The sequence below is a fragment of the Pongo abelii genome, chromosome 17 (assembly GCF_028885655.2).
Source record: "Pongo abelii isolate AG06213 chromosome 17, NHGRI_mPonAbe1-v2.0_pri, whole genome shotgun sequence".
Lineage (NCBI taxonomy): Eukaryota > Metazoa > Chordata > Mammalia > Primates > Hominidae > Pongo > Pongo abelii.
Window position 1 is genome coordinate 58,763,675 of NC_072002.2, and position 25,657 is coordinate 58,789,331.

Sequence of the window (25,657 nt, forward strand, 5' to 3'; positions counted from 1 at the left end):
TACTCAGTTTCATTTTATTAGACAAAGTGCAGTTATATGGCAACACATTTGCAAGGCAAACTGGGAAATATGCCCAGTTAAACTTAGGGGAAAATGGATATTAGGAGGCAAAGGGCAAACAAATTTAAAATCGGAGTCTGCCATATTCCGGGCTATAATCCCTGAAGCACTGTTTCTCTGAGCATGAATGAGAGTAAAAGGCTGACATTCCTGACAGGATGTCTTTGATAACTTGGGCAATTCCTTTTCAGTCAAATAGTTTATAAACATACCCTGTTAAGCAGAGGGTTAATTTCAGAATATGAGAATCTTAGGACCTACAAGTCAGAGAATGTGTACGAAAGAGAATGATGAGAGGATGGACAAGTATCCAAGTCTGGAGAAAAAAGAAGAAAAGGAATTAATAAATTACAAAGATAGAGATGGAGGATGGGAAGGGAGCGAGGGAGGAAAAAGTAGATTCAAAGAATTTAAAAGGATGAGTGAATATGGAAAAGGAAAAAAGAAGATGAAAAAAAATGCATGCACCACTTTGCCTGTGAAGGATTGCTGCCTTCAGCTCATTCTCTGTCACTATCCACATGGCTGGAAATATTATTCCTTTATAGGTAATGCATGAGTTTACATGGACATAAAATAATTTAAAATGAAAATGACCATGGAAGTTTTGTGATTCATTTGGAAGAAAAATTCCAAGCATTTCATTTCTTATAAAAAAGAACACTGCAGCTCCCCAGTCTTATAACAGATATCTTTGTGTGCTGGGTCTGACCTGGCAGTCAAGCAGGACAATCTAAAATATACAGTGAGAGGGAAGAAAATGAAAGAAAGAATAAAGGAAATGGAGCAATTACATTTTTATCTCATGTAAAATCTGTAATAATCGCTGTAATCTAAAAGCTTTTAGGTCTAACTTTTGTTTGATGGCTGGATTTGCACTGACACTTGTAAAGAAAAGAGAAGTAATACATCCTCCTTCCTGGTAATGGTTGGATGCAGAATAAAACTCCCAGACAATTTTGGCACTTCTGGTGTTCAGGCCTTGGGTAAATTAGTTGCAACATCTTAGACCATTAGAATGATTACAGCAGACTGTAATACACAGTAATAGAAGGCCTAGGACTGTAAAATTCTTTGATAATATTTAGTTATGTGCCACTCTGTAGCACCTAGAAATAATTAAGAGAGTTAGTGAGAAAGGACAACTAGTAGTTGGATAGCTATCTCCAATTCAATGAATCAGAGAGAGGGTGGATTTCAACAACTGTAACTGTTCTTAAGACTTTCTATTATGAAACTACCAAGAAAAAGATCACAACCTTCTTTTCTTGGCATTTTCCTTAGAAGGGTCTAAATGAGAAGTTTAAATACAATTCCTTTTCAGATTCTAACTAAACCAAGCATTCTGGATGTGGCAGAAGTAAAGAAAAGAGCCCTTAAACTCTTTACTGAATGCTTTACGTTCAATAAAGGGCTTAAGGCCCAGTGGTAAGCTTAGAGAATACACAGTCAGTGAGATGGACTGGGCATCCATGCAAAGTGCTTGAAGTCCTATATCTTGGCTTATACCCATGTATTAATATATGGATGGAAAGAACATGAATATGTGGCTCTACGGTCAGGAAATCAAGGGAAATTTGTGGGGAACTGGAAGTCATTGTCATTGAAAATTTGAAGAGAATGGAAACCCAGATACCTCCTAAATCCAAAACCTACCAAGGCAAAAGTTTTGGGAGGTGCTTTTATCATTACTCCATCTACTCTCCTGGAAACTGCAATCTCTGTTCAGTCTAGATGGCAAGGGCTGGTCCAGATTTGAAAATGATGTCTTGGACTTAGTTGAGGTTATCTGCAGTCATTTTCACTGTTTCATTCAGCAAGTAATGCAAATGATATCGTCTCAATCCAGGATATTGCTGGGCCAGTGGATGGCTGCCAGTGCTATCCTTCTGCTTGTAGAGGAAAGCTCAATGTTTCAAGACCTCTTCAACCTGCAGTGAGGAAGGAATGCACCAGTTCAGAGCAAAAGGTGGGCTCATTTCCATCCATACGGTTTTAGGATAGGGCAAGGGCAGAGAATAGGCACCTCAGCCTAGATCATCAATATCTGACATCCAGGTTCTGGATTCATAACTTCTTGTTAAGCCAGTTTACTTCACCTAGTATTTTTTCTTGTTTGAAAATCAGGAATCAAAGTTTCAGTGTGTCAGATTTGGTCCTGGCTTTCTACAATGTACTCCTAGGCTGAAGTCATAAAAAGGGATCATCTCTAATTTTTATCCAATTTCTAACAATTCCAAGTTCATAAAAAGGGATCATCTTTTATTCTCAACCAATTTCTAACAATTCCAAGTGATATATATATGGGCATTGTCTCTTCAAAATGGTATTAGCATATTCATATCTGTATTCTAAAATATTAAAATGTCAAAATAACACATATATTACAGGTGACATTATGAATGTTAATGCTAACCCTCCCACTGCCAAAAATCTACCTTTAAAACTAACATCATATAGGAATATTCTGTTTTATATATATTCCCTCAGCCGAATCTTGTGCAGCCAATGCTTCAGTTGCAAGCGGATCCTGAAACAATTGTGAATCTGGATGCATTTCATGCTTTACCCCTAAGTTTAGTTGTATTTGTGCTGCCCTCTGTAGGCAAGTTTTCAAGCACTGACAGTTGGTTAAACTCACTAAAAACCTCACTGTTAAGGATCTCAAGCAACTTGTGGGGATTATCATTACAAATTTCAGGTTGAAAATTGATCAATAACATTACCACTTGGAACCATAGCACTTACAGTATGACCATGTGATTCTTCCACCTCAGCCTGACAATATCATATTCTCCAGAGAAATAAGAGGCTGCCAAAGATTTCACCTTCTGCAATTTTGTCATAGCAATCTTCTCCTGTCTCTGTTTCCTATTTTGTGTTTTGTGTTTTCTCTGAAATTCCCCCTTACTCCACATCTTTCGACTCCTGATTTCTTATCATTGTTGTGACAACAGCTCACATTTGTATGTCTCTTTCTTCTGCAAAACAGAAAACACAGAAATTATGTGTAAATCTCTAAGAATTCTTGAAACATCATCCATCTGATATGGGGGCAAATGAAGAAAAAAAAAACAGAAAAACTGAAATTATTTGCTCAAGATGGTGCCATAAGAAGCATTCACTCCCAGAGCCCAGAAGATGTGTGGTGAATAAGAGGCAAACCCTTGCACAGGGGCTCAGAGGGCCAGGTTCCTATACTGCCCCATTAACTGTTTAATCTCTTGGAGCTAATTTCCCTTAAGTAAAAAAAGACAAATTCTCATCTGCCTACCATATACTAATGGATAAAGGTAATAACTATGTAGAAAAAAGGTTTGCAAACCTTTGAGTAGTATAAATATGAGCTATTACTGTTTGTAAATATTGCACCCAAGAATTAAAGATGATTTAAGTTTTTCCATGTTGTATGTAAAATCTAAGAGCATCTGCAACAGTTGTCCTTCAAAGAAAGGCAAAAAAAAAAAAAAAGCCATTGTCTTTTTCACATGTATCCATTTTGTTAAATAATTAATTCAAATCCTACATATTCCTTTATACACCAATCCAGTTACACTTTCAAAAAACCCTGATCATTTCTATCAATTTGTCCTCATGATATATTTCCTTTGGAAATTTACAAACACACAATGCACAATGTATTTTTCTCTCAGCAGTTTGTTCTGAAAGGCTACTGAAGATTTTTACCATTTTATCTCTTTTATTTATAAGTGTGTCCTGTTACCATATACAGTCACATGTTGCTTAATGATAGCATACATTCTGAGAAATGCATTTTTACAGAATTCTGTTATTTTGCAAACATCATAGAGGGTATTTACAGAAACCTAGATAGTGTTGTCTATTGCTCCTAAGCTACAAACCTATATAGCATGTTACTGTACTAAATATTGTAGGTAATTATAACACAATGATAAATATTTGTGTAACTAAACAGGAAAGGTATAACAAAGATATGGTCAAAACAATGTTTAAATGGCACAACTGGATGGGACACTTACCATAAATGGAGCTTGCAAGACTGGATGTTGATCTGGATGAGTCAATGAGGGAGAGGTGAGTGAATGTGAAGCCCTGGATATTATTGGAGACTAATATAGAGTTTATAAACACTGTACACCTAGGCTACACTAAATTTATTTTTAAAATAAAGTAATTATGCTATGATGTCACTAGGCAATAGAACTTTTTCAGCTCTATTACAATCTTATAGGGCTACTGTTGTCATCTATGAGGTCTATCATTTAACAAAACATTGTTTTGTGGTGCAGGACCATATTATCAAAAAGCCAAGTTAATAAAAGACACAAATTCAAAGATCTGCACATGTTGAGTAGAATAAACAAGGGGATACATTGTATGGCATTTTCTTGACTCCTCTGGCTAGGAGGGGCTTGCAGAGACGCCAACCAATTTCTTCCTTTTACAGGAGTCTGTAGAAACGGAATTATTGGGAATGTGAAGATGGTACAAAAATCTTAGGATTTGTCTAATCGAAGCATGTGTAGCTCTATTCAGAAATGTTCTATTTTGTACTTTGATATTTTCTCCCTCCCTAGTCACACCCACACAAATGAAGCCTATCATCATAGGCTTGATTGAACCTGCATCATATATTTTTGATAAAATACTTTGGAAATGGTGACAATTTCATACAATCACCTAGATGTTTGTATCTATAGAAATCTGAAGCACTATCAGAAGGAAAAACAAAGATAACCAGATGACTTCCTTGTTTATTATCATGTAATCAGCAATTTTATAATAGTCATAATTTTTTCCTTAGTCTCCTTTCAATAATTTATTGAGGAAAAATGCCTATAACAAGCCCCAAATTGCTCCCAGCTCCCCAAATAATATCACAGCTTCTATCTCAAAAATTACATAAGAGAATGATTATCAAAAAATTATAATTTGACATTAAATGGTCCTAAGGGCAATAGATACTACTTAAAGAGATTTTTAAAAATATATTAGTACATGGGAGTAAAGCTTTAAAATTACTGGATATGCTCAAAAGGCATATTATAATAGTTACTGCCCCAAATGAAAACAAAAGAATATGAATCTAGGTCTATGTCTTTATTTTAAAAAATAATAGTTTATAAGCTGATTGAAATAAGTATGGATATGTCCGTCCACAGTCCATGTGAAATCAAGTTCTAATAAAATGTTGCAGAAAACAATACTTGTTACAAGCTCAAGGGAAAGCAAACTCAGCAAACATGAAGAAAAGTTCTGGCATACTATTATGTTGGTGCAAAAGTAATTGCAGTTTTTAAAATTTGCCATTAAAATGGCAAAACCACAATTACTTTTGCACCAACCTATTAGGTAGGTTACAAAGATGCTGTTACCATCAGCACTGTAATAGAATCCAAGCTGATCTGTTCTTTTGTTTCTTTTTTCTGGGGGTTGGGTGGGAGTAGAATGGAAATAGTCAATGAATATGGCCATAACATTAGAGTGATGGCTTTTAATATGAATATAGCTATACTTCTGTTTATGTCCCACCCTGTTGGTGCATGAATCAAAGCCTGTCCCATTCGGGAGCCAGTGATACATCAAACTCTTACATTAATCAACTTTCTTTCAAAAGAAAATTATTTATTCAACATGTATTTACTTAACCATAGCCATGTGCCAGGTATTCCACTGACTACTGGGTAAACAAGTCCATAGTAGTGAAAAATAAATGCAGTTTCTGCAACCAAGGAGTTCACATCTTTATATCAAGCCAGATTCAAACCTCAGTAATTTACCATGATTGAAATGTGCATGCATGGTACTGGTACCAAAACAGAGATATAGACCAATGGAACAGAACAGAGCCCTCAGAAATAATGCCGCATATCTACAACCTCTGATCTTTGACAAACCTGACAAAAACAAGAAATGGGGAAAGGATTCCCTATTTAATAAATGGTGCTGGGAAAACTGCCTAGCCATATATAGAAAGCTGAAACTGGATCCCTTCCTTACACCTTATACAAAAATTAATTCAAGATGGATTAAAGACTTAAATGTTAGACCTGAAACCATAAAAACCCAGAAGAAAACCTAGGCAATACCATTCAGGACATAGACATGGGCAAGGACTTCATGTCTAAAACACCAAAAGCAATGGCAACAAAAGCCAAAATTGACAAGTGGGATCTAATTAAACTAAAGAGCATCTGCACAGCAAAAGAAACTACCAGCAGAGTGAACAGGCAACATACAGAATGGGAGAAAATTTTTGCAATACCAGAATCTACAATGAACTCAAACAAATTTACAAGGAAAAAAAAACCCATCAAAAAGTGGGCGAAGGATATGAACAGACACTTCTCAAAAGAAGACATTTATGCAGCCAAAAGACACATGAAAAAATGCTCATCATCACTGGCCATCAGAGAAATGCAAATCAAAACCACAATGAGATACCATCTCATACCAGTTAGAATGGTGATCATTAAAAAGTCAGGAAACAACAGGTGCTGGAGAGGATGTGGAGAAATAGGAACACTTTTACCCTGTTGATGGGACTGTAAACTAGTTCAACCATTGTGGAAGTCAGTGTGGGGATTCCTCAGGGATCTAGAACTAGAAATACCATTTGACCCAGCAATCCCATTACTGGGTATATAACCAAAGGATTATAAATCATGCTGCTATAAAGACACATGCACACGTATGTTTATTGTGGCACTATTCACAATAGCAAAGACTTAGAACCAACCCAAGTGTCCCACAATGATAGACTGGATTAAGAAAATGTGGCACATATACACCATGGAATACTATGCAGCCATAAAAAATGATGAGTTCATGTCCTTTGTAGGGACATGGATGAAGCTGGAAACCATCATTCTCAGCAAACTATCTCAAGGACAAAAAACCAAACACCACATGTTCTCACTCATAAGTGGGAGTTGAACAATGAGAACACATGGACACAGGAAGGGGAACGTCACACACTGGGGCCTGTTGTGGGGTGGAGGGAGGGAGGAGGGATAGCATTAGAAGATATACCTAATGTTAAATGACAAGTTAATGGGTGCAGCACACCAACATGGTGCATGTATACATATGTAACTAACCTGCACGTTGTTCATATGTACCCTAAAACTAGAAGTATAATAAAAAAAGAAAAACACAAAAAATAAAAAAACAAACAAAATGTGAAAGGAAAAAAAAAGAAATGTGCAATGGGTATCAGGAAACATATATCAGTTCTTTCCTTTTATTTTAAGCTGCTATATATTATTATTGTAGTTACTATTTTAATTGTTAGCTTCAGGGGTACATGTGTAGGTTTGTCATATAGGTAAATTGCATGTCACAGGGGTTTGGCATACAGATTATTTCATCATCCAGGTAATAAGCATAGTATCTCATAAATAGTTTTTAGATCCTCTCTCTTCCCATGCTCTACCTTTAAGTATGCCTCAGAGTCTATTGTGTTTCCTGTTTGTATCCATTTGTACTCAATGTTTAGCTTCCACTTATAAGTGAGAACATGTGGTATTTTGTTTTCTGTTTCTTTTAGTTTCCTTAGAATAATAGCCTCCAGCTGCATCCATGTTGTTGCAAATGACATGATCTCATTGTTAATGGCTGCGTAATATTCCATAGTGTGTATGTACCACACTTTCTTTATCCAGTCTATATTGATGAGCATTAAGTTGATTCCATGTCTTTGCTATTGTGAAGAGTGCTGCAATGAACATATTCATGCATATGTTTTTTGCTAGAATGATTTATTCCTATGGGTATATACCCAAGAATAAGATTGCCAGGTTGAATGATAATTCTGTTTTGAGTTCTTTGAGAAGTTACTACATTGCTTTCCACAATGGCTGAACTAATTTTATTCCCACCAGCAGTGTATAAGCATTCCATTTTCTCTACAACCTTGCCAGCATCTGTTATTTTTTGACTGTTTAATAATTGCCATTTTGGCTGGTGTGAGATGGTAACTGCGATGGTTAACATTGTCAACTTGATTGGATTGAAGGATGCAAATTATCGTTTTTGGCTGTGTTTGTGAGGGTGTTTCCAGAAAAGATTAACATTTGAGTTCCTGGCCTGAGAGAGGAAGACCCACAATCAATGTAGGTGGGCAGCATCCAATCAGCTACCAGTGTGACTAGAAAAAGCAGGCGGAAGAAAGTAAAATATCTGGCTTGCTGAGTCTTCTAACTTTCATTTTTCTCCTGTGCTGGGTGCTTCCTGTCCCTGAACATCAGACTCCAGGTTCTTCAGCATTTGCACGCTTGGACTTACACCAGTGGTTTGCCAGGAGCTCTTGAGCCTTTGGCCACAGACTGAAGACCACACTGTTGGTTTCCCTAATTTTGAGACTGTGGGACTCAGACTGAGCCACTACTGGCTTCCTTGCTCCTCAGCCTGCAAACGACCTATTGTGGGATTTCTTTACCTTGTGATCCTGTGAGTTGATTCTCCTTAGTAAACTCCCTTTCATATGTGTATATATATATCCTATTAGTTGTGTCCCTCTGGAGAACCCTAATACAGTACCTTTTTGTGGTTTTGATTTGTATTTTTCTAATGATTAGTGATTTTGAGCATTTCTTCATATGCCTGTTGTCGACATGCATGTCTTCGTTTAAAAAGTGTCTGTTCACATGCTTTGCCCACTTTTTAATAGGGTTGTGTGCTTTTTACTTGTAAATTTGTTTAACTTCCTTATAGATTCTGGATATTAGACTTTTGTCAGATGAACAGTATGTGAATATTTTCTCCCATCCTGTAGGGTGTCTGTTTATGCTCTTGATAGTTTTGTTTCGCTCTGCAGAAGCTCTTTAGTTTAATTAGGTGCCACTTGTCACTTTTTGTTTTTGTTGCAATTGCTTTTGGCATCTTCATTGTGAAGTCTTTGCCAAGATCTATGTTCAGAATGATGTTTCCTAGGTTATCTTCCAAAGTTTTTATAACTTTACGTTTTACACTTAAGTCTTTCATCCATTTTGAGTTTATTTTTATATATGGTGTAATGAAAGGGTCCAGTTTTAATATTTTGCATATGGCTAGCCAGTTATCCCAACATCACTTATTGAATAGGGAGTCCTTTCCTCATTGCTTATTTTTGCCAACCTTGTCATAGACACCTTATTATAGGTGTCTGACATTATTTCTGGGCTCTCTATTCTATTCCTTTGGTCTAAATGTCTGTTTTCGTACCAGTACTATGCTGTTTTGGTTACTGTAGCCTTGTAGCACAGTTTGAAGCCATTAACAAGATACCTCGAGCTTTGTTATTTTTGCTTATAATTACCTTGGCTATTTGGGCTCCTTTTTTGCTTTTATATGAATTTTTAAATGGTTTTTTTCCTAATTCTGTGAAGACTGTCATTTGTAGTTTGATAGGAATAACATTGAATCTCTAGATTGCTTTGGGAAGTATGGCTATTTTAACAACATGGATCCTTCCTATCCATGAGCATGGAATGTTTGTCCAATTCTTTACATCATCTCTGACTTCATTGAGCAGTGTTGCATTATTCTAGTTGTGGAGAACTTAGACTTCACTTGTTAAGCTCTATTCCTAGGTATTTTATACTTTTTATGGCTATTGTGAATTGAATTGTGTTCTTGATTTGGCTGTCAGTTTGGACATTGTTGGTGTATGGAAATGCTACTGAGTTTTGTACATTGATTTTGTTTTCTGAAACTTTGCTGAAGTTGTTTAACAGATCTAGAAACCTTTGGGCAGAGACTTGTGGGTTTTCTAGGTATAGAATCATATCATCTGCAAACAGAGATAGTTTGACTTCCTCTCTTCCCATTTCGATGCCTTTTACTTTTTTCTCTTGCCTGATTTCTCTGGCTATAACTTTCAATACTATGTCAAATAGGAGTGGTGAGAGTTACCAAACTTGCCTTGTTCCAGTTCTCAAGGAGAACGCTTCCAGCTTTTGCCCATTCTGTATGATGTTGACTATTGGTTTGTCATAGATGGCTATTATCATTGAGGATTTTTTTATATGAAGGGTTGTTGAGTTTTATCAAATGACTTTTCTGATAATCATATGATTTTTTAAATTTTAGTTCTATTTATGTGATGAATCACATTTATTAATTTGCATATCTCAAACCAACTTTGCATCAAAGGGGTAAAGCCTACTTGATCATAGTGGAATAGCTTTTTGACGTACTGCTGGATTTGGTGTGAGAGTATTTTGTTGAAGATTGTTGCTTCTATGTTCATCAAGGTTATGCCATGATGTTTTCTTTTTCTGTTGTGTTTCTGCCTTTCTTCCAGGTTTTCCCACCAGGACGATGCTGGCCTCAGAGAATGAGTTAAAGAGGACTTCCTCCTCCTCAATTTTATGGAATAGTTTCAGTAGGAATAGTACCAGCTCTTCTTTATACATCTGGTAGAATTCAGCTGTGAATCTGTCTGGTCCTGGGCTTTTTTCCAGTTGGAAGGCTTTTTATTTCTGATTCAATTTTGGTATTCACTATTGCTCTGTTCAGGGATTCAATTTTTTCCTGGTTCAATCTTAGGAGGTTGTAAGTTTCCAGGAATTTACCTATTTCTTCTAGATTTTCCAGTTTGTGTGCAGAGAGGTGTCAGTAGTAGTCTCTAAGGGTTTTTTTGAACTTCCATGGAGTTGATGGTAATGCCCCTTGTCATTAAAGATTGCGTTTATTTGGATATTCTTTTCTTTTTTTACATGAATTAACTATTCTCACTTTCCCCTCATTCCTCATTACCCTTCCCAGCCTCTGGTAACCATTTATCTACTCTCTACCTTCATGAATTCAATTGTTTTAATTTTTAGCTCCTAAAAATAAGTGAGAAGATGCAGTTTGTCTTTCTGAGCCTGAGATTATTTCACTTAAAATGAGGAAATCCAGTGCCATCTATGTTGTTGCAAATGATAGGGTCTCATTATTTTTTATGGATTAATAGCACTCTATTATGTATATGTACATTTTCATTATCCATTCATCTGTTGATGGACACGAGTTGCTTCCAAATCTTGCCTACTGTGAATGGTGCTGCCATAAACATGGGAGTACAGACATCACTTCAATATACTGATTTCTTTTTTTTGGTGGGGCGGGGGGGTGGGTATATACCCACAGATCATATGGTAGCTCTATTTTTAGTTTTTCGAGGAACCTTTATGCTGTTCTCCATAGTAGTATTAATTTACATTCCCATCAATAGCACATGAGGATTCTCTTTTATACACACCCTCACCAATATTTTTTATTGCCTCCCTTTTTGATAAAAGCCATTTTAACTGGGGAGAGAAGACATCTCATTGTAGTTTTGATTTGCATTTATCTGATAATGAATGATGTTGTGCACCTTTTCATATACATATTTGCCATTTGTATGTCTTCTTTTGAGAAATATATATTCAGATATTTTGTACACTTTTAAATCACATGGTTAGATTTTTTTCTATATGCTTGTTTCAGCTCCTTATATATTCTGGTTATTAATCCCTTGTCAGATGGATAGATTCCGAATATTTTCTCCCACTCTATGGGTTGTCTCTTCAATTTTTTGATCATTTTCCTTGCTGTACAGGTTTTTAACTTAAGGTGATCCCATTTGTCCATTATTGCTTTGTTATCTAGGCTTGTGGGGTATTACTCAAATCATTGCCCACTCCAATGTCCTAAAGTTTCTCTTTCTTGCAGTAGTTTCATAGTTTGAGGTCTTAGATTTAAGTCTTTAATAAATTTTGTCTTGATTTTTGCATATGGTGAAAGATACGGATGTAGTTTTCTTTTTAGACATATGAGTAACCAGTTTTCTCAGCGCCATTAATTGAAGAGAGTATCCTTTCCCCAGTGTATGTTCTTGCCATATTTGTAAAAAATTTCACTGTAAATGTATGGATTCATTTCTGGGTTCTCTATTCTGTTTCATTGCTCTATATATCTGCTTACATGTCAGTACCATGATGTTGTGGTTACTATAACTCTGTAATATAATTTGAACTCAAGTAATGTGATGCTTGCAGTTTTGTTCTCTTGCCCCACATGGCTTTGGCTATTCTGGGTCTTTTGTGGTTCTATGTAAATTTTAGGATTTTTTTTTTCTACTTCAAGAATGTCATTGGTTTTTTGATAGGGATTGCATTGCATCTGTAGATTGCTTTGGGTAGTTAGACATTCATCAGTGTTTATTGCTTCCATTGCAGAAAGCTTTTACTTCTTTGGTTAATTCTTTGGTATTGTATTTTGTTTGTAGCTATTGAAAGTGGGATTTCTTTTGCAGATTGATTGCTGTTGGCATATACAAATGCTACTTATTTTTGAATGTTGATCTTGTATCCTGCAACTTTATTGAATTTATCAGTTCTAATTTTTTTGGTGGAGTGTAGTCTATGCTCTCACCGCTATACTATAAAAAATACCTGAAACTAGGTAATTTATAAAGAAAATAGGTTTAATTGGCTCATGATCCCACGGGCTATACAGGAAACATTACAGCATTTTTGCAAATTCTGAGGAGGCCTCAGGAAACTTACAATTATGGCAGAAGGCAAAGAGGGAGCTATAATTTCACGTGGCTAGAACAGGAGAGAGAGAGGCAGGTGGTGTTACACACTTCTAAACAACCAGATCTCACTATAATTCACTCACTATTACAAGAATAGCACCAAAGGGGAAATTCTCACCCATGATTCAATTACCTTCTACCAGGCTCCATCTCCAAAACTGAGGATTATAATTTGACATGAGATTTGGGCAGGGTCACAGATCCAACCCATATCATAGAGTCTTTAGGTTTTTAAAAATATAAGATTGTATCATCTGCAAACAATAATAATTTGACTTTGTTCTTTCCAGTTTGAGTGCTCTTTATTTATTTTCCTTGTCAGAATGCTATAGGTAGAACTTCCAGTACTATCTTGAATGACAGTGAACATCTTTGTGTTCCAGACCTTAGAGGAAAGGCTTTCAGTGTTTCCCTATTCGGTATGATACTAGCTGTGCATCTGTCATAAATGGCTTTTATTTTGTTGAGGTAGATTTCTTCTTCAATACCCAGTGTTTTGAGGGGTTTTATCATAAAGGGATATTGAATTTTATCAAATGTTTTCTCAGCATCAATTAAAATGATGATATTGTTTTGTCTTTCATTCTGTTGATATGATATATCACATTGATTGATTTGCATATGTTGACCCAAACTTTATCCCTGGGATAAATCCCACATGGTCATAATGAATGATCTTTTTAATGTGTTGTCAAATTTATTTTGTGGGCGTTTTGTTGAAGATTTTGCATCATTATTCATCAGGGACATTGGCCTGTAGTATTTTTTTATGTGTCTGTGGTTTTGATGTCAGATTAATACTGGCCTCATAGAATGAGTTTGAAAGTGTTTCTATCTCTTCTGGTTTTGGGAGTAGTTTTTGGGATTAGTTATTTAAATGTTTGGTAAGATTCAGCATTGAAGCTCTTGGGTCCCAGGCTTTTCTTTGCTGAGAGAGTTTATTATAGAGTCAATCTCATTACTTGTTATTGGTCTATTCAGGTTTTGGGTTTCTTCATGGTTCAATCTTGGTAGGATGCATATGTCTAGAAAATCATCCATTTCTTCTTAATTTTTCATTATATTGTCATATAGTTGCTCATAGTAGCCACTAATGATTTTCCGAATTTCTTTAGTATCAGTTTTAGTGTTTCTTTTTTCATCAGTAATTTTATTTGGGTCTTTTCTCTTTTTTTAGTTAATCTGGCTAAAGGTTTGTTAATTTTCTCTATCTTTTTAGAAAACTAACTTTTTATTTCATTGTTTTTTGTATTTTCGTATCAATTTTATTTATGCTCTGATATTATTTACTAATTATTGATTTGGTTTGTTTTTGCTTTTCCAGTTATTTAAGATGCATTGTTAGGTTATTTATTTGAAGTTATTTTAGTTTTTTGATGTAGGCACTTATAGATATAAACTTCGCTCTTAGTACTGCCCTCACTGTATCCCATAGGTTTTGATATGTTTTGTTTCCATTATCATTTGTTTCAAGAAATTTTTCAATTTTATTTTTAATTTCTTCATTGACCCACTGGTCATTCAGGGGCATATTGTTTAATTTGCATGTGTTTGTGTAGCTTCCAAAATTCCTCTTGTTATCAATTTCTAGTCTTACTGCACTGTAACCAGAGAATATGATTGATGTTATTTCAATTTTTTGAATGTTTTAAGACATGTTTTGTGTACTAACATGTGGTCTTTTTTTGAGAATGAACCACATGCTGAAGAGAAGAATGTGTGTTCTGCAGTCACAAAATAAAATGTTTGTCAAGATCTACTAGGTTCATTTGATCTATAATGCAGAGTAAGTCTGATGTTTCTTTGTTGATTTTTTAAATTGGAAATCTCTTCAATGCTGAAAGTGATGTGTTGTCATCTCCAGCTATTATTATATTGGGGCCTATCTCTCCCTTTAGCTCTAATAATATGTGTTTTCTATATATGGGAGCTACACTGTTGGGTGCATATATATTTACTATTGTTATATCCACTTGCTGAATCGACCCCTTTATCATTATATAGTAACTTTCTTTGTCTCTTTTTATAGTCTTTTACTTGAATCTATTATTTCTTATAGAAGTATAGCTACTCTGGCTCTTTTTTGGTTTTCATTGTTATGGAATATCTTTTCCCATCTCTTTATTTTCAGTCTGTGTGTGTCTTTATAGATAAAGTGTGTTTCTTGTAGGCAACAGATCACTGGGTCTTCTTTTTTAATCCATTCTGCCATTTTATATCTTTTGATCAGAGAAATTAGTTCATTTACATTCAATTTTATTATTGATAAGTGAGAACTCTTAATCCTGCCATTAGAAGAAAATAACCATTTTCTTCTGGTGATTTTGTGGTCTTCTCTTCCTTCTTTCCTTCCTTCTTTTCAATGAAGGTGATTTTCTCTGGTGGTATGATTTGATTTCTTACTTTTTATTGTTTGTGTATCTGTTGTAGAGTTTTTAATTTGACATTATCATGATATAAGATAGTTTGCAAATACTATCTTATATCCTACTATTTTAAACTGAAGACAACTTAACACATATTGCATAAACAAATGAACAAACAAGCAAAAAAAAAAACCAATAAAAACTCTACACTTTATCTCTCCCCTTTTTAATTTTGGCTGTTTCTCTTATATCTTATTATGCTGTCTATGCTTGAAAAGTTGTTGTAGTTATTATTTTGCTTGGTTAATCTTTTAGTTCTTCTACTTAAGAGTAGTTTACACACTACAATTACAGTGTTATAATATTCTGTGTTTTCCTGAGTACTTACTATTTACAGTGAACTTTATACTTTCAGATAATTTCTTATTGCTCATTAATGTTCTTTACTTTTTGATTGAAGAACTCCTTTTAGTGTTTCTCATAGGACAAGTCTGGTGTTGATAAAATACCTCAGGCTTTGTTTGTCAGGAAGTCTTTATTTCTCCTTCATGATTGAAGGACATTTTTGCCAGATATATTCTGTGTTAAGAGATGTTTCCTTCAGCAAGTTAAATATGTCATGCCACTCTTGCCTGGCCTTTAAACTTTCCAGACATATTGCAGCTCCTTTGTGAGTTATTTGTTTCTTTCATTTTGTTGCTTTTAGAATCCTTCTTTATCCTTGACCTTTGGGAGTTTGATTATTAAATGTCTTGAGGTAGTCTTCTTTGAGTTAAATCTTCTTAGTGTTCTATAAACTTCTTGTGCTTGAATGTTAATATATTTTCTTCAGTTTGGGAAGTTCTCTGTTATCTCTTTGAAAAAACTTTCTACCCCTATCTCTTTCTCTACCCCTTCCCATAATGAGTTAACCCATAAATGGTTAAGGCCAATAACTCTAAGATTTGATCTTTTGAGAGAATTTTCTAGATCTTGTAAGTGTGCTTTATTCTTTCTTATTTTTTTGTCTCCTCTGACTGTGTATTTTCAAATACCCTCTCTTCAAGGTCACTAATTATTTATTCTGCTTAATCAATTCTGCCAATAAGGGATTCTGATGCCTTCAGTATGTCAGTTGCATTTTATAACTCCAGAATTTTTGCTTGATTCTTTTAAATTATTTCAATCTCTTTATTAAATATATCTAATTGAATTATGAATCCCTTTTCTGTGTTATCTTAATTTATTTTGTCTTTTTAAAAAATCTCAATAGTTTGGGGGAACATGTGGTGTTTGGTTACATGGATAATTTCTTTAGTGGTGGTTTCTGAGATTTTGGTGCACCTATTACCCAAGCAGTGTACACTGTATTCAATGTGTAGTCTTTTAACCTTTCCCCCTCCACTCTTCCCCGGGAGTTCCCAGAGTTCATTTTATAATTCTTATACCTTTGTGTCCTCATAACTTAGCTCTCATTCACAAGTGAGAACACACAATGTTTGGTTTTCTGTTTTTTAAGTTACCTCACTTAGAATAATGGTCTCCACCTCCATCCAGGTTGCTGCAAATGTCATTATTTCATTCCTTTTTATGGTTGAGTAGTATTCCATGGTGTGTGTGTGTGTGTGTGTGTGTGTGTGTATCATATTTTCTTTATCCACTTGTTGATTGATAGGCATTTGGGCTGGTTTCATATTTTTACAATTGTGAATTGTGCCACTATAAACATGCATGTGCAAGTGTCTTTTTTATATAATGACTTATTTTCCTCTGGGTGGATATCCAGTAGTGAAATTGCTGGATCAAATGGTAGATCTACTTTTAGTTCTTTAAGAAATCTCCATACTGTTTTCCATATTGGTTGTACTAGTTCACATTCCCACCAGCAGTGTAAAAGCATTCCCTTTTCATCAAATCCATGCCAACATCTATTATTTTTTAATTTTTTGATTATGGCCATTCTTACAGGAGTAAGGTGATATCTCATTGTGGTTTTGATTTGTACTTCCCTGATAAAGAGTGATGTTAAGCATTTCCCATATAATTTTTGGTGATTTGTATGTCTTCTTTCAAGAATACCTATTCATGTCCTTATCCCAATTTTTGATGGGATTATTTGGGTTTTTTTGCTGACTTGTTTGAGTTCCTTGTAGATTCTGGTAATTAGTCCTTTTTTAATGCATAGTTTGTGAAAATTCTCTCCCACTCTGTGGGTTGTTTATTTTCTCTGCTGGTTATTTCTTTTGCTGTGCAGAAGCTTTTTAGTTTAATTAACTCCCATCTATTTATCTTTGTTGCATTTGTTTCTGGGTTCTTCGTCATAAACTCTGCCTAAGCCAATGTCTAGAAGAGTTTTTCTGATATCTTCTAGAAATTTTATGTTTTCAGGTCTTAGGTTTAAGTCTTTGATCCATCTTGAGTTGATTTTTGTATAAGGTGAGACATGAGGATCCAATTTTGTTCTTCTACACATGGCTTGCCAGTTATCTCAGCATCATTTGTTGAACAGGGGGGCCTTTTCCCAGTTTATGTTTTTGTTTGTTTGTTTGTTTTGTTGTTGTTGTTGGTTTTTTTTTTTTTTTTGCTCTTTCGAAGATCAGTTGACTGTGAGTATTCAAATAGCATATCAAAAAAATTATCCACCATGATCAAGTGGGTTTCATACCAGAAATGCAGGCATGGTTTAACATATGCAAGTCAATAAATGTGACACACCACATAAACAGAATTAAAAACAAAAATCATATGATTACCTCAATAGAGATGCATAAAAAGCATTTGACAAAATCCAGCATCCTTTTATGATTAAAACCTTCTGCGAAATCGGCATAGAAGGGACATACTTTAAGGTAATAAAAGCCATCTATGATAAACTCATAGTCAACATTATACTTAGGGGGGAAAATTTAAAGTGGCAGAAACAGAAACTCTTGTTCTCTTCCTTTACTTTCTCCCAAACAAAGAGAGTCTCTCTCTACCTGCTGAGCTGCCTGAAGCTAGACATAAACACCTCTGTGGCCACTACCACTGAGACTGCACTGGGTCAGAACTGAAGCCAACACAGCACTTGGTCTCACCCAAAGCCCAGTGTAACCACTACCTGTCTACTGCTTATGTTTGCTCAAGGCCCTAGGACTCTATAATCAGCAGGTGGCAAAACCAACCAGGCTTGTCTTTTTCATCAGGGTAGTGAGTTTCCTCAGTCCCCAGGTGGGTCCACAGGTACTGTCTGGAAGTCAGGGACTGGAATCAAATACCTTAGAAATCTGCCTGGTGTTCTATTGTATTGAAGCTAAGGTGTCACTCAAACCATGAGATAATATTTTTCCTTTTCCCCAGGCAGAGGAGCCTTTCCTCATGGCCACCACCACCAGAGACTCAAGAGAGGTACTACCAGGCTATCACAGATGTTCACTTAAAGACCACAAGGGCTCTTCAGTCAGCCTTTTGTGAAGCCATCAGGCCTGGGACTCACCCTTCAGGGCAGTGGGCTCCCCTTTGGTCCAGGACATGTTGAGAAATGCCACCCAAGAGCCAAGGCCTAGAATCAGGGAATTCAGTAGCCCTCTTTGTGCTCTACCCAATGTGGCCAAGCTGGTGCCTGAAGCCAGCATATCTCAGAGACTCACCCAAGGCCCATGACTAACTATGTGGGTATTGCTGCTGGTTCTTCAAGGCCCAAGGGCATTTTTGTCAGCAGGTGATTAATCCTGCCAGACTGGCTTCTTTCCTTAAGGTAGCAAGTTCTCATCTGGTCTAGGGTATGTCTAGATATGTTGTTCAGAGCTAGGGCCTGGAATGGGGGACTCATGACTCTTCCCAGTGCCCTATCCTAATATGACTGACCTGGTATCCAAGATGCAAGACAAAGTCCCCCTTACTCTTCTCTCCCTCTTCCTCTCCTCAAGCAAAATGAAGGAGTCACTTTTGTTGCTGCAAGCTGTGCTGCTTGGTTTGTGGGGGGAGAGGGACAAGCACTCCCTTAGTCACCCTGGCTGGTGTCCCACATCCACTAGCTCTGAGCCCAGTACGGTGCTAGGACTTTTTAGAAATTGCAAGTCCTTGTAGTCTAGACTGCATTTCAAGCGTATTTAGGACCCCAGAGCCCCTTAGCCCTCATGGGCAAGGCTTCCCAAAACTCAAATTCAACCACTGGGATAGCTAACTCCCCTCTGACTAAAGCTGGTCTAAATGTGCCCCCCTCCATGTGTAGGCATCAGCTGAGTTTAGCCACGTTTTCCTTTCTGCTGTGACAGAGCAGCACTTCGTTCACCACACTCTCCCTCACCCAAACACATAGATTATCCTGGCCACATGGCCACTGTTGGGGGTATGGAAGAAGGGTGGCATCAGTAATTTAAGGCTGTTTTCCCCACCCTCCTCAGTGCTTCTTTTAGTGATATGAAGTTAAAACCAGGTATTGTGATACCTCACATAATTTTTCGTTCTTGTGAATGTGCTTTTTTGTGTAGATGTTATATTGGTGGTCCTATGGGAGGGATGATCAATGAAGGCTTCTATTAGGCCATCTTGCTCTGTCCTCTCCATCTACATATGTTTAGATACACAGATATTTAACATTGTGTTAAAACTGTCTACACTATAAACTCCACTTACAACTGATTAAAGTCTCATTCTTGTCAAATAAATAAATAAACAAATAAAATTGCCTACACTAGTCAGTGTAGCAACATGCTATACAGGTTTGTGGCCTGGGAGCAATCGGCTATATTATACAGCCTAGGTATGTGGTAGGCTGTACCATCTCAGTTTATGTAAAGTACACTCTATAATGTTTGCACAACAATGAAATCACCTAACAATGTATTCCTTAAAGTGAATCCCTGTCATTAAGCAACACACAATTGTACACTTGTGTTTTTTGAAGCCATCCCACTTTTGTTTTAGTAATATTTGCACATCTTTTCTGAAAGTTAAGTTGGCACTTATTATAATCCTCATTTTGTAAGTGAAAAAAAAATGAGAGCCAGAGCATTTTTAGGTTTTGTCTATGGCCACATAGTTAGCAGGTTCTGAGAATCCAAGTGTTTTGACTCTTGGCTAAAAGTGCTTTCTGGCTCCAAACTTTATTTCTCAAATTTAGTAAAAACAAACTAGAAAGTAGTGAGATAAATGTGACATAATCATTCAAGAAGTCAATGATGAAAGCCCTTAGGCTTTCAAAAAATAAGAGAAAGAAATACACAGAGAGAAACCTCCTACAGAGCCAGTTCTCATTAAAATCCACAGAAGTATTATCTCCATTCCCCCTACTCCCAATTTTGGACTCTTCCCTCGTCCTCGCCTGCAGACACACCAGTATGAAACACTCTTCTTCTTCTGCCGAAATTTGGAATGAAGGAGATTGTAGTTCCTCTCTAGGGCAAGACAACTCCAAAATGAGTGTGGTTATCTTGTTGTCTCTAAAAGCCAAGAGATATGCAAAGTGTGGGGTAATGTCAGAAGGACATACAAATTGACTTTTAGGGAAGCTTACTGGCCAAAAATAGGGGCCAAACATAACTATCTAAATAGTAATAACTTCAATGAATTGAAACACATCAAAACATTAAAAATACATGTGTTCATGATCTTTTAAAAATTCTCATCAAAGTTGGGGTTTTCACAGGAACTAACTCATTATTCTGAAAATTGGAAAATATTATGTATTTACTCTGCATGGATTGTATTTCAGTGAAACCAGGAAAGGAATAAGAAACAGTTATTCTTTGGAGTATAAATACAGCTTATAAATGAAGTAAGATTGTTATATAATTTTTTTCCTAATGAAATAATAGCTGGAGGCATAGCTTACACCTGTAATTCTAGCCAGTTGGGAAGCAGAAGTGGAAGGATCACTTGAGACCATGAGTTTGAGACCAGCCTGGGCAACAGAAAGACCCTACCTCAACAAAAATAGAAAGAAAATAAAGAAACAGTGGATCTAAGTATTAGTCATGAATGGCTGTTTAACCCTTCAGATGAAAGCTAATTGGGACCTTCATTTAAAAATGAATTCCACTTTCGTCATTGAAATCTACTGTTACTAAAGGCAGGAAAAGCAAAGATTTCATTTCTTTTGATATAATGCAATATGAAGCATACAGTACCATCTCTGCCTTGCTCTTGCTGGAGTAAAAAAAATAATAATAATAAGCTTTTATCTTACTAAGCCTTTAGGTCCAACTGCCAGTTTTCAGGAAAAAATGAAGCTTAGAAAAACATGTTAAATGATAACCACAAAGAGTTAGCCAAATACAATGTGGGAAATTCTATATGACAAATGACCCAGATTTTTTGAATAACTAACTGGCATTTGAAAGAAAATGACACAGAATATAGGGTCAGTTTTAGCTTGTTATAAGTTAAAAAGACTTTAGGGGGATATTAAACAATAATGCATAAAATTTGTTTGGAACCTGATTTAAACAGATATTTCTGTGAAAATTAAGGAAAATTTAAAACAGACTTGTATTAAGTGATTTGAAGATATTTCTAAATGACCTTTATTGTATTGGTTTTGATAAGATATTGAAGTTGTGATTTAAAAAATATCTTTATCTGTTATAGATATACACTGTTTGGTTAGATGGTGCATGGAGAAACACAGTATTAAAATGTATCCAACATTCCTCTGTTGTCAGTGTCACAGATGACCCCAATCTTTGCTATTATAAATAACATTTTAATATCTACACATACACCTACAGCATTTGTACTTTTTAAAATTACTCTCTTAGAAGGTATGCTCAGATGTGGGAACCACACCAAAAGGTATAAAAATGTATTTATGTTTATTTTTTTAATTTTTAATTTTATGGGTATACAGTAAGTATATATATGTATAGGATACATGATATAGTCATACAGTGTGTACTAATTACATCAGGGTAAATGGGTTATCCATCAGCTCAAGCATTTATCTTTTGTGTTATAAATAGTCAAATTGTACTTTTTTGTTACTTTTAAATGTACAGTACATTATTGTTGACTGTAGTCATCACGTTGTGCTATAAAATACTAGATCTTATTCATTATATCAAACTATTTTTGTACATATTAGTCACCACCTCATGCCCCCCACACAGACACTACCCCTCCTAGCCTCTGCTAACCATCATTCTACTCTTTATCCTTGAGTTCAGTTGTTTTAATTTTTATCTCCTATGAATAGGTGAGAACATGAAAAGTTTATCTTTCTGTACCTGGCTTATTTTACTTAACATAATGTCCTCCAGTTTCATCCATGTTGTTGCAAATTACAGGATCTCATTATTTTCTATGGATTGATAATACTTCATTGTATATTTGCACCACATTTTCTTTATTTGGCAGTTGATGAACACTTAAGTTTATTTCATATCTTGACTATTACGAATAGTGCTGAACATAGATATGGGATTGCAGCTATCTTTTTGACATACTGATTTCCTAAAATCAGATTATTAGGGTTTTTTGTATTGAGTAGTTTGAGCTCCTTACATATTCTGTAATTAATCCCTTGTCAGATGGATAGTTTGCAAATATTATCTCCAGTCCTGTGAGTTGTCTCTTCACTTAATTGAATATTTCCTTTGCTATGCAGAAGCATTATAACTTGATGTGAATCCTTTTATCTATTTTTGCTTTGGTTGGCTGTGCTTTTGCGGTATTACTCAAGAAATCTTTGCTCAGAACAGTGTCCTGGAGAATATTTCCAATGTTCGTTTTTAGTAGTTTTATATTTCCAGGTCTTAGATGAAATGAATTTTATTTGATTTTTGCATATGGTGAGAAATAAGGGTCTAGTATCTTTATTTTGCATATGAAAATTCAGTTTTTCTATCACTTTTTATTGAAGAGAATGTTCTTTCCCCAGTGTATATTCTTGGCACCTTTATAAAAAATGAGTTCACTATATATGTTATAGATTTATTTCTGAGTTCTCTATTCTGTTTTATTGGTCTATGTGCCTGTTTTTATTCCAGTACCATGATGTTTTGGTTACTACAGCTCTATAATATTATTTGAAGTCAGGTAATGTGATACCTGAAGTTTTCTTTTTTAGTTGTTTTTGTGGCTTTGGCTATTTCGGGTCTTTTGTGATTCCATATATATTTTAGGATTTTTTTTATTTCAGTGAACAATGTCATTGGTATTTTGTCTTATTGTATTTTTATAATTACTTTATAAAGTTGTATTTCAAATGAGATAAAGAGTTACAAACAAAAAGAAATTTGTGCTTTCTATTTACCTATATAGTTATGTTTTTCAGTGTTCCTTATTTCTTCATGGGGTTTCAAGTTCAGTCTATTGACCTTTCATTTTAGCCTGAAAGACTTCCTTGAGTATTTTTTTGAAGAGCAAATTTGCTACTAATGAATTACCTCAGTTTTTGTGTTTATTTGAAAATGTCTTGATTTCTCCCTCATTTTCAAAGGATACTTTTGCTGAGTGTAGAATTCTTGGTTGATGGTTTTTTCTCTCAGCATTTTTAGTATGTCATGCCATTGCATTCTGACCACCATAGTTTTTTTTTTTTTTTTGCTTTTTAATTTTTTTATTTCCAGTTCTGTGCAGGATGTGCAGGTTTTTTAGATAGGTAGATGTGTGCCATAGTGGTTTGCTGCACCTATCAACCCATCACCTAGGTATTAAGCCCAGCATGCATTAGCTATTTTTCCTAATACTCTCCCTCCCCTCATCCCATCCTCTGACAGGCACCAGTTTGTGATGATAGGGACTGCATAGACTTTATAAACTGCTTTGGGTAGTATGTACATTTTAACAACATTTATTCTACAATCCATGAACATGGAATATATTTCCTTTCTGTGTGTGTCCTCTTCAATTTCTTTCATCAATATTTTATAGTTTTTATTATAGAGATCTTTCACATTTTTGGTTTATTTCGAGGTATTTTATTTGTAGCTATTGTACATGTGATTACTTTCTTGAGTTTTTTTTTTTTTTTTTTAGATTATTTATTGTTGGCATGTAGAAATGCTACTGATTGGCTGGGCACAGTGGCTCACGCCTATAATCCCAACACTTTGGGAGGCCGAGGCGGCAGATCACCTGAGGTCAGGAGTTCGAGACCAGCCTGACCAATGTGGTGAAACCCCGTCTCTACTAGAAAAATAAAAAATTAGCCGGGCATGGTGGCGCATGCCTGTAGTCCCAGCTACTTGGGAGGCTGAGGCACGAGAATCACTTGAATGTGGGAGGCAGAGGTTGCAGTGAGCCAAGATCACACCACTGCACTCCAACTTGGGCAACAGAGTGAGACTCCATCTAAAAAAAAAAAAAATGCTACTGATTGTTGTATATTGATTTTGTATCCTGAAACTTTACTAATAGTTTTTTGGTGGAGTCTTTAGGTTTTTCCAAAATTAGGATCACATCATCTGCAAACAGGATAATTTGAATTTCTTCTTTTGAATTTGGATGCCCTTTGTTTTTTTCTCTTGTCTGATTTCTCTTGCTGGGACTTTCTGCACTATCTATGTTGAATAAGAGTGGTGAAAGTTAGCATCCTTGTCATGTTCCCAATCTTAGAGGAAAGACTTTCAATTTTTTCCCTGCTAAGTATAATACTAGCTGAGTGCCTGTCATATATGGCTTCTATTGTGTTGACATATGTTCATTCTATACCCAGTGTTTTAAGGGTTTTTATTATAAGGGGATGTAGAATTTTATCAAATGCTATCTCAGTATTTATTGAAATGATCATACGGTTTTTGTCCTTCACTCTGTTGATACAATGTATCACATTGATTGATTTATGTATGTTGAACCATTCTTGCATTCCTGGAACAAATCCCACTTAGTCTTGATAAATAATGTTCACAATATGTTGCTGATATCAGTTTGCTGGCATTTTGCTGAAGATTTTTATATCAATGTTCATTGCAGATAAATTGGCATGTAGTTTTTTTGTTTTGATGTCTCTTAGTCTGGTTCTGGTATCAAGATAATACTGGCCTTGTGAAATGTGTTTGGAAGTATTTCTTTCTCCTCTATTTTTCACAATACTTTGAGTAGTATGGGTATTAGTTCTTCTTTAAACGTTTAGTAAAATTCATAAGTGAATCCATTAATTTGCAGATTTTTCTTTGCTTAGAGAGTTTTTATTAAAGTTTTGATCTTATTACTTGTTATTTGTCTACTAAGGTTTTTGATTTCTTCATAGTTCAATCTTGATAGGTTTAATGCATCTAGTAATTTGGCTATTCTAGGTTTTCCAATTTATTGTCATACAGTTGCTCATAGTAGTTACAGTAGCCTTTAATGATCCTTTGAATTTCTTCAGTATCCATTGTAATATCTTCTCTTTTGCTTGTGATTTTATGTATTTGGGTCATCTCTCTTTTTTTAGAGTACTAAAGGCTTACTGATTTTGTTTTATCTTTTTAGAAAGTGAACTTTTTATTTAATTGATTTTTGTACTTTTTTCTTATAAGTTTTATTTATGCTTTGATCTTTACTACCTTTTTTCTACTAATTTTTTTTGTTTCCTCTTGCTTTATAGATATTTAAGATTCATCTTTATTTGTTAAAAGATGTTCTACTTTTTTTGATGGAGACACTCATTGCTATAAACTTTCCTCTTACTGCTTTTGCTGTATCCCGTAGGTTTTGGTATGTTATTTCCATTTTCATTTGTTTCAATAAATTGTTAAATTTTCTTCATAATTTCTTTTCTTTTTTTAATTATACTTTAAGTTCTGGGGTACATGTG

At 35.3% G+C, this 25,657-nt stretch overlaps 1 long non-coding RNA gene across 1 annotated transcript in view; it reads right to left on the reverse strand.

The window, feature by feature from the left end:
- Positions 1-25,657, reverse strand: part of LOC103892978 (uncharacterized) — a 225,962-nt gene continuing 200,305 nt past the window's right edge. The window contains exons 3-5 of the long non-coding RNA XR_657119.3: positions 2,809-3,041; positions 1,717-1,991; positions 1-1,169 (exon numbers count right to left, since the gene is read on the reverse strand). This is a non-coding gene — a long non-coding RNA (uncharacterized LOC103892978). The remainder of the gene's footprint in view (positions 1,170-1,716; positions 1,992-2,808; positions 3,042-25,657) is intronic.